This window comes from Hibiscus syriacus, unplaced genomic scaffold (genome assembly GCF_006381635.1).
Source record: "Hibiscus syriacus cultivar Baekdansim isolate YM2019G1 unplaced genomic scaffold, ASM638163v2 tig00002511_pilon, whole genome shotgun sequence".
Lineage (NCBI taxonomy): Eukaryota > Viridiplantae > Streptophyta > Magnoliopsida > Malvales > Malvaceae > Hibiscus > Hibiscus syriacus.
The window spans coordinates 3,265,246-3,278,486 of NW_024061932.1; the positions used below are offsets into that span (position 1 = coordinate 3,265,246).

Genomic DNA, 13,241 nt, shown 5'->3' on the forward strand with positions numbered 1-13,241 from the left:
TACCAACTACAAATATCCATCATTAGCGATGTCGACACTAAGAGAACATGCATATAAACCACCACATAAGGATGAAGAAAGGGCTCAATATGTGTCTCTTTTCCTCCCTATATGACTTATCTCCTTCAACCCGCTAAATTGTATATGACTCTTCATCCAAACAAAAAGGACAAACAACAAAAATCTTCATAACCTCATTTTCCATCAACACATTTGATTTTCATTTTATATAAAACCATCTTTAAATTAATATATAAAAATTAATTAAATGGTCAATTCAATGGGTAGAATAAAAATCAAGTATACAATTTTTTTTTACATTAACACTCTTGCAAATCATGATTGATTATAAATATAATCAAAGGAGAACTAATAATCCTATTCAATAGCTAGACTACTCCTAAAGATGAATAAATATTTAATATTTATTTTGTAGAATTAATACGTGTTGAAGAATCGGGTAAAGAAAAATGAAAGAACACAATAATTTTAACGAGGTTCAGTAATGCGCTTATGTCCTCGGTGCCTAGGCGGCGCTAGAAGTTTTATTCAATGTCTCATAGGTTTAGGTTACATCTCTATTTATAATAGATAAACTTGGGACATAATTATAAAATTAACCCTTTTACCGTACTGTAACCCCTACCCCCAACCCACATAATCGTAACCCCACAACGAGACTTTCTGTCCTCTTTACCGGTATATTTATGAGTTATACCTAACAAATCTCACCTTGGCGAATATCCTGCCCCTTAGGAGACATTCAGTGTGGGTTGGGTTACCTTACTTCTTTAACAACTCGAAACATTCAACAAGTCCAAGCAATGCTTGAACTTGTCTGTTGTAACTGGCTTGGTGAACATATCAGTGGCATTCTCATCAGTATGTACCTTCTGAAACAAAATCTCTCCAGACGCAACCAACTCTCTGATCTTGTGAAAAAGTACATCAATATGCTTTGTTCTAGCACGATATACCTGATTCTTAGCCATGTGAATAGTACTTTGATTGTCGTAAAGCAACTGAACTCCATCTTGCTGAACACCCAACTCCTTCAGTAGACCAGTAAGCCATAAAACTTCTTTTGCAGCTTCAGTCACTACCATGTATTCAGCTTCAATTGTAGATAGTGCCACAATAGATTAAACAGTAGACTTCCAACAAATAGGCCCTCCACCAAGAGTAAAGACATACCTTGTCATAGATCTTCTATTATCCAAGTCACCTGCTCTGAATCCACATATCCTACAACCAAAGGATTATCCCGCTGACTACCAAAAATAATTCCATGTCACACAGTACCCTTTAAATACCGAAAGATCCACTTGACTACTTCCCAATGTTGCTTACCAGGTTTAGACATGCACTTACAAACTTGACTAACATAGTGAGATAAATCAAGACGAGTACATACCATTGAATACATCAAGCACCCAACAGCATTAGAATACAGAACCTTTGCCATATCTTCAGCTTCATTATCTGTCTTAGGGCACTGTTCTGATGAGAGCTTAAAGTGATTCACCAATGGAGTGCTAATTGGTTTTGCGCTACTCATCGCAAACCTTTCTAGCATTTTTTCAACATAACCTCGTTGAGATAACCACAGTTTCCTTAAGTCTTTGTCCTTGCAAATTTCCATTCCAAGAATTTTCTTTGCAGCACCTAAATCTTTCATATCAAATTCCCAACTCAATAAAATTTTCAAACCGATAACATCATCCATGTTCTTCGCAGCAATTAACATATCATCAACGTACAGTAACAAAAAAATAAAAGAACCATCATCAAGGATCTTAACATAGACACAACAATCATACTCACATCGCTTGTAGCCAATCTTGATCATATAGGAGTCAAACCGTTTGTACCACTGTCTCATAGACTGCTTCAACACATACAAAGATTTCTTCAATATGTAAACTAAATGCTCATTTCTAGGTTGAGTGAAACCTTCAGGCTGTCGCATGTAAATTTTGCTCCTCTAAATCACCATGCAAAAAAGCAGTTTTTACATCCATATGCTCTAAATGCAAATCCCAACTAGCCACCAATACAAGTACGACTTGGATTGAAGTGTGCCTGACCACAGGAGAGAAAATTTCATTATAATCAACTCCTTTCTACTGTGAAAAACCCTTTGCTACCAAACAAGCCTTCAACATCTCCCCCTCTTTTTTTGTTACTGTTGGTTTCTTCTTATACACCCATTTGCAACCAATCGATTTCCTACCCTCAGGAAGGCGAACTATCTCCTATGTACGATTGTGATTCAAAGACTCCAACTCCTCAACCATGGCAGTCATCAACTTGTCGTTATCCTGACCAGTAACGGCATCATGAAAAGTAACCGGATCATCATTGCTAACAGTAAGTGCAAAAAAGACCAAGTCTTCAAAACCCAATCTGTTTGGAGGCTTTATATTCGTCCGTCTCACCCTGTCTCTTGCAAGACTATAATCCTGCAAATCATCCGTAGTAGAACCACCAGAAGTCGGTTGAGAAGTTTCTGTTTTCTCAACTAGAAACTGCTCGAAATCCACCACTGTCATGTCTTTCTTCTGCTGCAACATGGGATGTTCATAAAAAACAACATCTCTACTGATCACGATTTTCTTCGCAACTGAATCCCAGAACTTGAATCCTTTGACACCTTTCTTGTAACCCAAAAAAATGTACTCCTTCGATTTTGCATCAAGTTTGGATCTCTCATCAGGAGGTACATGCACATAAGCAGGACAACCAAAAATTCGTAAGTGATCAAAAGTAACATCGTGACCAGTCCATACCTCTTCTGCAACTTTCCCAGCCAATGATGCCCTTGGCGATCTATTTATAAGGTAACACGCCATGTTAACAGCCTTAGCCCAGAAGTATTTGGGAAGCCCTGCATTCAACCGCAAACATCTGGCTCTTTCATTCAATGACTGTTAATCGTTCCGCAACATCATTATGTTGTGGTGTCTTGCACACTGTAAAATGCCTCTTGATCCCATCTCCTTATAGAAGTTGAGAAACTGTGAATCTGTGTACTTGTACCATTGTCAGACCGCAAGCACTTGATTTTTCATCCTGTTTGGTTTTCTACCTCAGCTTTCCACAGCTTGAACTTCTCAAAAATATCAGACTTCTATTTCAAAAAATACACTCAAACTTTCGTGAAAAATCGTCAATAAAGGTAACATAATACCGAGATCCACCCAAAGACGATATCGTGGAAGGCCCCCATACATCAGAATCCACATAATCAAGAATCCCTTCAGTTGTGTGCTTTGCAGTCTTGAAACGAACTTTAGGCAGTTTACCAAGAACACAATACTTGCAAAAGTCGAGCTTACAGCTTTTAACACCATGCAACAGATTTCTTTTATGTAACTCAGCCATACCACGTTCACTAAGATGGGCAAGACGCATATGCCACAGTTTGGTTGTATCATCACAGGACTCAACAGAATGAACTCCACCTACAACTGTACTCCCTAACAATCTATAGATATTCCCTGCAGTCAACTTTCCTTTCATCACAATCAAAGCTCCTTTAATAATCCGAATGATTTCCCAATCCTCATCAGCCTTATGGATGAAACCATTCTTGTGCAAAGTGCCCAAAGAAATCAAATTCTTCTTCAAATCTGGGATATGCCGAACACCACTCAACGTTTGAACAGAGCCATCATACATCTTAATTCTGACCTCACCAATACCAACAATATTGCAACATCGATCATCACCCAAGTAAACAGAAACAAAATTAACCAACCTGTATGTCAAAAACCATTCCCTATTTGGCGTCATGTGATAAGAACATCCAAAATCAAGAATCCAAACATCCGTCAATTGAGTCATTGAAATAGAGAGCATATCACCCTCGTGCAATCAGAATTGTCATCCTCGACCACATTCACAGACTTGGATGAGTCATCACACTTCTCATCAGTTGCTTTTTCAACTTCAGACAGTCTCGCTTCATTTATCCCGCCTCCTTGCACTTGTAACAGTGAATTGTCTTCTTGTCCCTGGATTTGGATCTGGAACTCCGCTTCCTAGACCCTACTTTCTCTGCCTTCCGTCCACAATCTCGTTTACCCTTGACATATAAGCTATCTTGAGAGCTTTCCCCTGCATTCTACTTTCGCTGGTTGTGAGCCAACAAGGCTGCAGTAGTCTCCTCAACTTTGATAGTCTATTTCCCATATGTAAGATTAGTCACCATGTGTTCGTAAGAGGGAGGCAACGAACACAATAAAATCATCGCTTTGTCTTCATCCTCAATTTTCACATCAAGTCGAGCCAAATCAGAAACGATTTGATTGAAGACATTCATATGTTGCGCCAAATCATGGTCATCCTGCATCTTTAGCCCATACAGCTGCGCTTGAGATACAGTTTAGTCGTTAAGGATTTCGACATAAACTGACTTTCCAACTTCTTCCAAATTTCATCTAGAGACGACAGATGCATGACATGATACATGACCTCGTCCGCCAAACATAACCGTATGGTTCCTACCGCTCGCTATTGCAATTCTTCCCAGTCTTCCTCCTCCATCGACACCGACTTTGTAGGTCGTAAAGCCTTTAGGATCCCTTGCTGCGCCAACAGATCCTTCACCCTTGTTTGCCATAATCTGAAGTTACCCTGACCATTGAATTTCACAACTTCAAATTTTGCTCCTGACATATGATACCAATTATTGAAGAAGCATGTAAAGAAAAATGAAAGAACACAAGAATTTTAACGAGGTTCAGCAATGTACTTACGTCTCGGTGCCTAGGCGGCTAGAAGTTTTATTCAATGTCTCATAGGTTTAGGTTACATCTCTATTTATAATAGATAAACTCCGCTCCATCCATGTCCTCTTTACCGGTATATTTATGAGCCATACTTAACAGTACGGTTAACATCATATAGCACGAACCAAGCGACCTCAATGATAAGAGATTTGTTGTTATCCCTTAAGGTCTTGAGTTTGAACACCACATATGCCAAGAGTATATATTCATTGTCAAATAGTTTAAAGTCTTTGAACGATACTAGCTTATATAAGTGTACAATAAATATTATATATTGATACGTATTGTTAATAACATATATTAATATAAAATCCATCAAATGATCTAAGTGGTTATAAGGAATATTTTTCTCCTTAGATGTCTTGAGTTCAAACAAAGCGTGTATCTTTTCAATAACTAAGAAAGTTCATAACATATACTACATTGTGTTCACCCTTAGACTATTTAAAGAAACATACATTAATATGGTACATGTACAACTGATATAAAATAAGATAAAATTCATAAATAATAATCAAATTTCATTAAAAATAATTTTATTTATTATTAATTTTTTAAAAGTTATAAAATAAATATTAAACTTTAGATTTTATTAATAAATGGGTACTTACCATTAAATGTTGTTAACGAGATAATATATCATGTTAAATTAATAAAAAAAACATCTCATTCAACTTTTAGATTATAAATAAAATTTCATTTTTGATATATTTTTAACATTTTAAGCAATAATTTTATTAAAAAATAAAAAATATATTTTTTAAAAATATTTTTAATTTATCAAATTATTTTATAATCAATTGTTTATTTAATTGTAGTTATGTTTGTAATTTTTTTTTTAATTTTTAATGTTTAAGATAACAAAAATTAAATTATCAAATAATTAAATTATTTTTTATTACGTTATGTGATTCAAGCATTTAATTTTTGCGTAAATTACGCATTTAGTATATAAATTATCAGTTTTAGTCCATTTTAGTACCCAAACTTTTTTTTCTTCAAAACCACACCTAATTTTTAATTTTTGTTTCATTTTAGTATCTCAATGTTAAAAACTTAACGTGTTTAGTACCTAAACTATCAATTTGTGTCTATTTTAGTACTTAAACTTTCATTTTTTTTCAAAACTTAACTTTAAATTTTGAACAATGGTACTAAAATGAAATAAAAACTAAACTTTAAGTATGATTTTGAAAATTGATAGTTAAAACATACCAAAACTGATAGGTACTAAACGAGTAATTTACCCTTAACTTTTTAAAGAAATTTAAATACAATTTAAAAATAATAAATTATATATATAATATCACTTTAATAAGAAGGATACATCCAAATATTAATAAAAAATAATCAAAACAACCATTAATCTTTTATACTATTAAATAAATTATACAAATTCAATATTTATAATATGAGAACAAAAAAAATATATTTTATTCACAATTCAATGAACGTAATAAAATTATTTTAATTAAAATTTAGAATAAAATAAAAATTTTAGTAAAATTAAAGAGTTGAATAAGATTTTCCATTAATTTAACATGTCTCGTTAATTTACTAACCGCATTTAATGACGACATAATCATTTTATAATAAAATTTAAAGTTTAATGATCCTTAGATAACTTTTAAAAATTTAGTATCTAAAAAGATCATTTTAATTTTTTATTAATTTAAGATGATTAAAAGGGAAAGTATTTAACTATCAACAATTTGATAATAAACACTCAAATATCTTATAGTCGTTGACACTTTAACTTGATAATAACTATTTTTTAACTATTGAGGTTATTAGTTCGTTCGTACAAATCATTTTAATTTTAATAAAATTTAATGATAATTTATAAATTTAACCGTATAAAAATAATGATAAATATCATTATATTCCATCATTCTAGAATTTTTCTTATATTACTTTTTATTTAAACTTAAGAAAGTCACCCATTCTCTCCGCTGTCATTCTGCTATTTTTAGTTTCACAGAATTGTAAAAAAAAAAAAAAAGGCCCAACTAGGGTTTATGTTTAAAAATAAATTTCTTTGCATTGGGCGTAAAAGATCTGCATCCTTATGTTATTTGCTTGCTTCGCCGTTTTCTTCCATTTCGCTGAAGCGCACTGATTAGAAGTTACTCTACTTGCGACAATAGCATCTTTTTGACCTCTATCATTGCTGCTCTGATTTGAGTTTGAGCTCTTGCGAGTTGCAACACCTAGTCAGGTCAGCCTCACCTCGCCCTTACTTTCCACCTTTGTTCATGTTTCTCTGGTCAAAGCGTTTCAAGTTTCTGTAGATCTGATTTATTTTGGTTTTCAAGAACAGCTTGCTGAGGGAAGGGGTTCTGGAAGGTGCGTTTTTTTAATTGATTTGTAACTTTTAAAGTATGGGTAGAGGATACAGTGAATCGAGTGACGATGATGCGAGAGATGAGAGTAGTGAACATGGAAATCGTGGCAAAATGTATTCTAGGTCAGATAGAGAAAGGGGAAAAAGAGACAGTGAGAGAGAAAGAGGAAGAAATCATGATGATGAGGATAAACGGCAAAGAGAAAATTCTGGATCTTTTGATGTAAACATGCGTGCTAGAGATGGGAGGCGAGAAAGTGAGATAATTCATGATGATGATAATTCGAAGGATAGGCCAATAGAAGAACGTTCTAGATCTGGTGAATATGGTAAGCATGCAAATAGAGATGGTAGGAGGGAAAGTGAGAGAATTCATGGTGGTAGTAAGGATAGGAAGAGAGAAGAACGTTCTAGATCTTCTGATGAAGAAGATGACAAGCGTTCCCACGGGGATAAAAGGCGTGAAAGAGAAAGGATTCATGATGGTAATGATAAAGGGCGGGAAAGAGAAAGAATTCGCAATGTTGATGATGATTCCAAGACCAGGCAGAGAGATACACCCGAGGAAAGTTCTGAATCTTCTGATAAATTGGAAGAGAGTCGAGCCAAGAGGGACAGGAGGGGAAGAAGGGATAGAAGTAATAGGCATGGTACTAGACATAGGGATAGACATAATGAGAGGCGACGGGAATCTGAAGAAGATAGGTATAGAAATAGGGACAGGTTTCATCATTCGCGTCATGATTCCAATGATGATGATAGCAGAAGAAGGTCCCGTGAGAATAGAAGTGATAGGAGAGACAGTGATAATCAGCTAAGCCGTAGAGACAGAGATGATAATAAGGAGAAAGAAGAAGGGGAAACCAAACTGAAACAATCAGCTTTGCAGCAAACCAACTTGAATGGTGATTCGCAAATTTAGGTAGGAGTGGAGGAGTTTACATTCCTCCATTTAAATTAGCAAGGATGATGAAAGAGACACAAGATAAGAGCAGTGTCGAGTATCAGCGGCTAACATGGGATGCCCTTAGAAAAAGTATCAATGGGCTTGTTAATAAGGTCAATGCTACTAATATAAAGAATATTATGCCAGAGCTCTTTGCTGAGAATCTTATTCGAGGAAGGGGTCTCTTTTGTCGTTCTTGCATGAAATCTCAGATGGCATCTCCGGGTTTCACAGATGTTTTTGCTGCCTTGGTGGCGGTTGTTAATACCAAGTTTCCTGAGGTGGGGGAGCTGTTGTTGAGGAGGATTGTTTTGCAGCTTAAGAGAGCATATAAGCGGAATGACAAGGTGATTAGTTGCTCCTTTATTCTTTGCTTCTCATGATTTATTTATCTTTGACTAAAAGGAACTTTTTTTCTTGGATTTCTTACTTACTGGTTCTTTTATTGGACAGCCTCAATTACTGGCAGCTGTTAAATTTGTAGCACATCTTGTGAACCAGCAAGTGGCTCATGAGATTGTTGCTTTGGAACTACTCACTGTATTGCTGGAAAACCCTACCGATGACAGTGTTGAGGTGGCTGTTGGTTTTGTTACAGAGTGTGGTTCATTACTTCAAGATTTTTCACCAAAAGGCCTCCATGGTGAGTGTTATTGTTTGAATCGTGTATATTTCAATGCAGTAGTTCTACTTATATGTATTGCAATTCACGCTGGTTTAAATTCCATAGTATTATGGTTTTGGAATGCTGATATGCATTGTCTTGCATTTTGTTAATAATACATGTTATGCACAGGAAGTTATTTTTCCATGGGGATGCCTGTTTTTCATGCTCCAGCTTCTGGAGTATACTAAGAAGAACATTTAGCTGATAATACTGGTTTTAAAAGTTTCCTGTTTTCTTTGGTAATATATGCTTGTGACTGTTTGGGTTTTTTTAATTTCATTGGTATGCTTGCTTTGTATTGGTTGCTGCAGGAAACTGTTTACAAATTAATTATAGGTTTAATGTTCATGTAATTTTATCTGATACAAAGTTGAGGAAAAAGTTTTGCTTATTTCTTCGTCTCTCTCCTTCCCCCTTCCATTGGTGATTCTAGTCTAGTGGTATCTTCTTAGATGTCTTTGTTCCCTGGTCAATTAATGTTGTCTGTTGTGTTTACAGGTATTTTTGAGCGATTTCGGGGGATTCTTCATGAGGGAGAGATAGATAAACGCGTTCAATTTTTAATAGAGGGCTTATTTGCTATAAGGAAAGCAAAGTTTCAGGTATGTTTTTTCCTAAATAATTCTTTGCAAATCCTGTAAAATTTTCAAGGTCACATACCTTTTTATTGACTAAAGAAGCCCTTATCATTGTTTTCCATATATTCATTTTTAGGGTTATCCTGCAGTTCGTCCAGAACTAGACCTTGTTGAGCAGGAGGACCAATTAACTCATGAAATATCTCTCCAAGATGAGATAGATCCCGAGATCACCCTAGGTATGTCTCAAGTTGTTTCCTTCTAGTGATCAACTGTACCTGTTTGGTTAATTCTGTCTGGTATGTGATTGTGAATACCTGCTATTGTCCTTTCTTGCAGACATATTTAAACCAGATCCTCAGTTCGTGGAGAATGAAAAGCGCTATGAAGAGTTGAAGAAAACCATCCTTGGTGAAGAATCTGAGGGTGAAGTGGGCTCAGATGCAGGTTCAGGTGACGAGGAGGATGACGAGGATGATGATGAATCTGATGAGGAAGATGAAGAGCAGATGAAAATACAAGACGAGACAGAGACAAATCTTATAAATCTTAGGAGGACAATCTACCTGACAATCATGTCCAGTGTAGATTTTGAGGAGGCTGGTCACAAGCTGCTGAAAATTAAGCTTGAGCCTGGGCAAGAGGTATGTGTTTTGCTTCTATCAGTCTCAATTCTGAATAAAATTCTTATTTATAATGTTGCATTCTAAGAAATTTGTTTCCTTGATTTTGGTTTTGCAGATGGAGTTATGCATTATGCTCCTAGAATGCTGTAGTCAGGAGAGAACATACCTTCGATATTATGGTCTTCTGGGGCAGCGGTTTTGCATGATCAACAAAGTCTATCAGGAAAACTTTGATAAATGCTTTGTTCAGCAGTATTCTATGATCCATCGCCTTGAAACAAACAAAATGCGTAATGTGGCGAAGTTTTTTGCACATTTACTTGGCACAGATGCTCTGCCGTGGCATGTTATATCCTACATACGCTTAACAGAGGAGGACACAACCTCTTCTTCCCGTATATTTATAAAGATCCTCTTCCAGGTAAGTTAAAAGAGTGCTTTTGTGTTGATTTTCAGGTAGACTAGGTGTTAAGTTATTTTCTTTTACTGTTATTGGTAAAAACTTGTTTTTATGTTCCCATTTTGGTACTTTGGTAATGGTGTAGGAATTGTCAGAGCATCTTGGAATCCGCAGACTGAACGAACGGCTATCAGATCCAACGATGATGGACTCCTTTGAATCTATTTTCCCAAGGGATAATCCCAAGAACACTAGATTTTCAATCAACTTCTTCACTTCAATTGGTCTAGGTGGTATAACCGAGAATTTGCGTGAATATTTGAAGAACATGCCCCGGCTTATCATGCAACAACAGGAACCAGCATCTGGATCTGAATCGGGTGATGAATCTGGAAGCTCTAGTTCATCGGATTCAGGAAATGCCAGTTCAGATTCAGAGTCGGGGACAGAATCGTCAAGTTCTGATGAGAGTGAAAAGCGCAGGAGGAAGAGGAGAAGAAAATGAGGTAAGATTGGGCCATGAAAAGCTTATGTATAATATATGCCCTTAGTTCTGATAAATATATATTATACATGTGTTGTTTTCTTATTTCGTTAGAGGCACATTGGATTGATATGATAACAATGTCGATGTTTATTTTGTACGCTTTAAAGTGGGAACTAATGGTCACCATCTTGCAACCTTAAGATTGGGATACCCTCTTTTGAGAATTATTATCTTATTCCGTTAATATTTACCATTGTTCTTTACCACTTTAGTGGTCAAAGAGAGTGTTTCTCTCTTGAAATTTTAAGTAGTTATGTCGTATTGTAAATGGTTACTATTTTGTGATCACCTTAAACTTTTTTTTTTAAATTACATTTAATATTTGCAATTGAAAATTGGCTTCATTCTTTGAAGGTCAAGTAGGCAATGCAAATTTTGTTTTGTAGATTAATTTGATCATTTATTATATTATGTAAAAGGGGAAAATGAAAAAAAGAAAGTATTTGTATTAATCTTCGTATTATTTTAAATGTGTTTAAAGTATTCAAATATGTATATTATTGTACATGAAAAGACAGTATTTGTGTTAATCTTCGTATTGTTTTTAATGTGTTTAAAGTATTCAAATATGTATATTATTGTACATGAGTAATGATTTATTCGGTGAAAATATTGTTTTATCAAGTCTTTCTATTATAAAATATTATTTTATTAAGTTTTGTAATTATTAAAAGTTAGAAAATGGTCATATGATTTTTTATTATGTTTCAAATTCATAATTTTTCGTTTAAAAATTGGTGATTGTATAAGTTGAGTGTTAATATGATAATTGAAATGTGATGGTTATTTGAGATTTTGAGATTAGATTTTATTATATCATAGTCGTTTAGTTCAAAATATCATTAATTTTTAATAGAAAATGACTAGTTTGAAACATAATGAATAGTCCGGGGATATTACTTAACAAAACAATATTTTATAATCAAATGAACATTTATAACTTTTAATATTCATAGGACTATTTGTAACTTATTTTAATAATTTCTCTATATGCTTCATAAATATAAATTGTTAATATTTTTTTAATTGAGTTGATGTTATAGATTGATCAAATTTTATTCCAATTGTGAAATAACTTAAATGTTCTTTTTCTTAATAGAACTAAAATGCTCTTACTTTAAATGATATCTATAGTTTTCAAATAAAATAATTAAAACTTATTATTTGAGATTTTTTTGAATTTTATTATTTAAGAATTTAAACATTTTTAATTGGATTTATATGTAAATTATTTACCACTTCTTTAATTTAAACATCTGTTTAATAGAATTTTATTGAGTGAATCTTAGTTTTTTATATTAAATATTTTCGTTTACTTATATCGTAAGTGATAATTTAATACATTTGTAAACAATTGATTTTTTTTTAAAACATGACCATATATTTTTAATAGGTGAGAATTTTTTAGAATTAGGCAAGTTTTCGGTTGAACCATTTATTAAATTAGGATTAATTATATATTTAGTACTTAAACTATCAGTTTTGTTTAGTTTCAGTATCTAAATTCTCATTTGTTTTATAAATCATACCTAAGATCTATTTTTCGTTTCATTTTATTATTCTGCTATTAAAAACTTAACCACTACATTTTAATGAGTAAATTATATTATTTATCACTCAACTATCTTCTCACCCATGGTCACTAAAATTTAAGTTTTTTTCATTTTACTACTCAACTTTCAAATTAATCTTATTTTAATCACTCTAATTTATTTTATTAATAAATTTTGTGACATGACTTTTATTAATATTTAATTAAAATAAAAATTAAATTTGAAAATTAGAGTGATTAAATTAGGAGTAATTTACTCATAAAAAATGCGTCAGGTACAACTCACTCGTTATGTTTTTAAGGGTGATGTGCTAAAACGAAATAAGAAGTAACATTAGATATTGTTTTAAAATAAATAAAAGTTTAGATATTAAAATGAAAAAATTGATAATTTAGGCACTAAATGTGTAGTTTACCTATTAGATTATTGCATGAATTATTTATCCCACTCGGAGAGACTATTTTCGAAACTTTCGGGAAAAATAAAGTTAAAAACACAAATGAGGCCTCGAGAGATTCAAACTCTCACATGATAAACCCATGTACTCGCAAGGTTCGGCGTGCCACTCGGCCAAAGAATCGCTTCACATGGAAATAAGAACTCATTTTATGCAATGGTGGTTATATCTTTGAAGTGGTATGATAACGTATATTTAAATTGTGGTCGCGATTATATTTTTAGTTTTATTATAATTACGAATATGATAGGTGTTATTTTGATTATTATCAAGGACTAATCGAAATGAACGAGTGAGGGTAATCGTTCCTCAAAAACTTTAAATTTTATA

General features: G+C 33.5%; 1 pseudogene; it reads left to right on the forward strand.

Moving 5' to 3' along the window:
- The first annotated feature begins 6,842 nt into the window (after positions 1 to 6,842).
- LOC120146711 lies at positions 6,843 to 11,041 on the forward strand (annotated as a pseudogene).
- Positions 11,042 to 13,241: the final 2,200 nt, after the last annotated feature.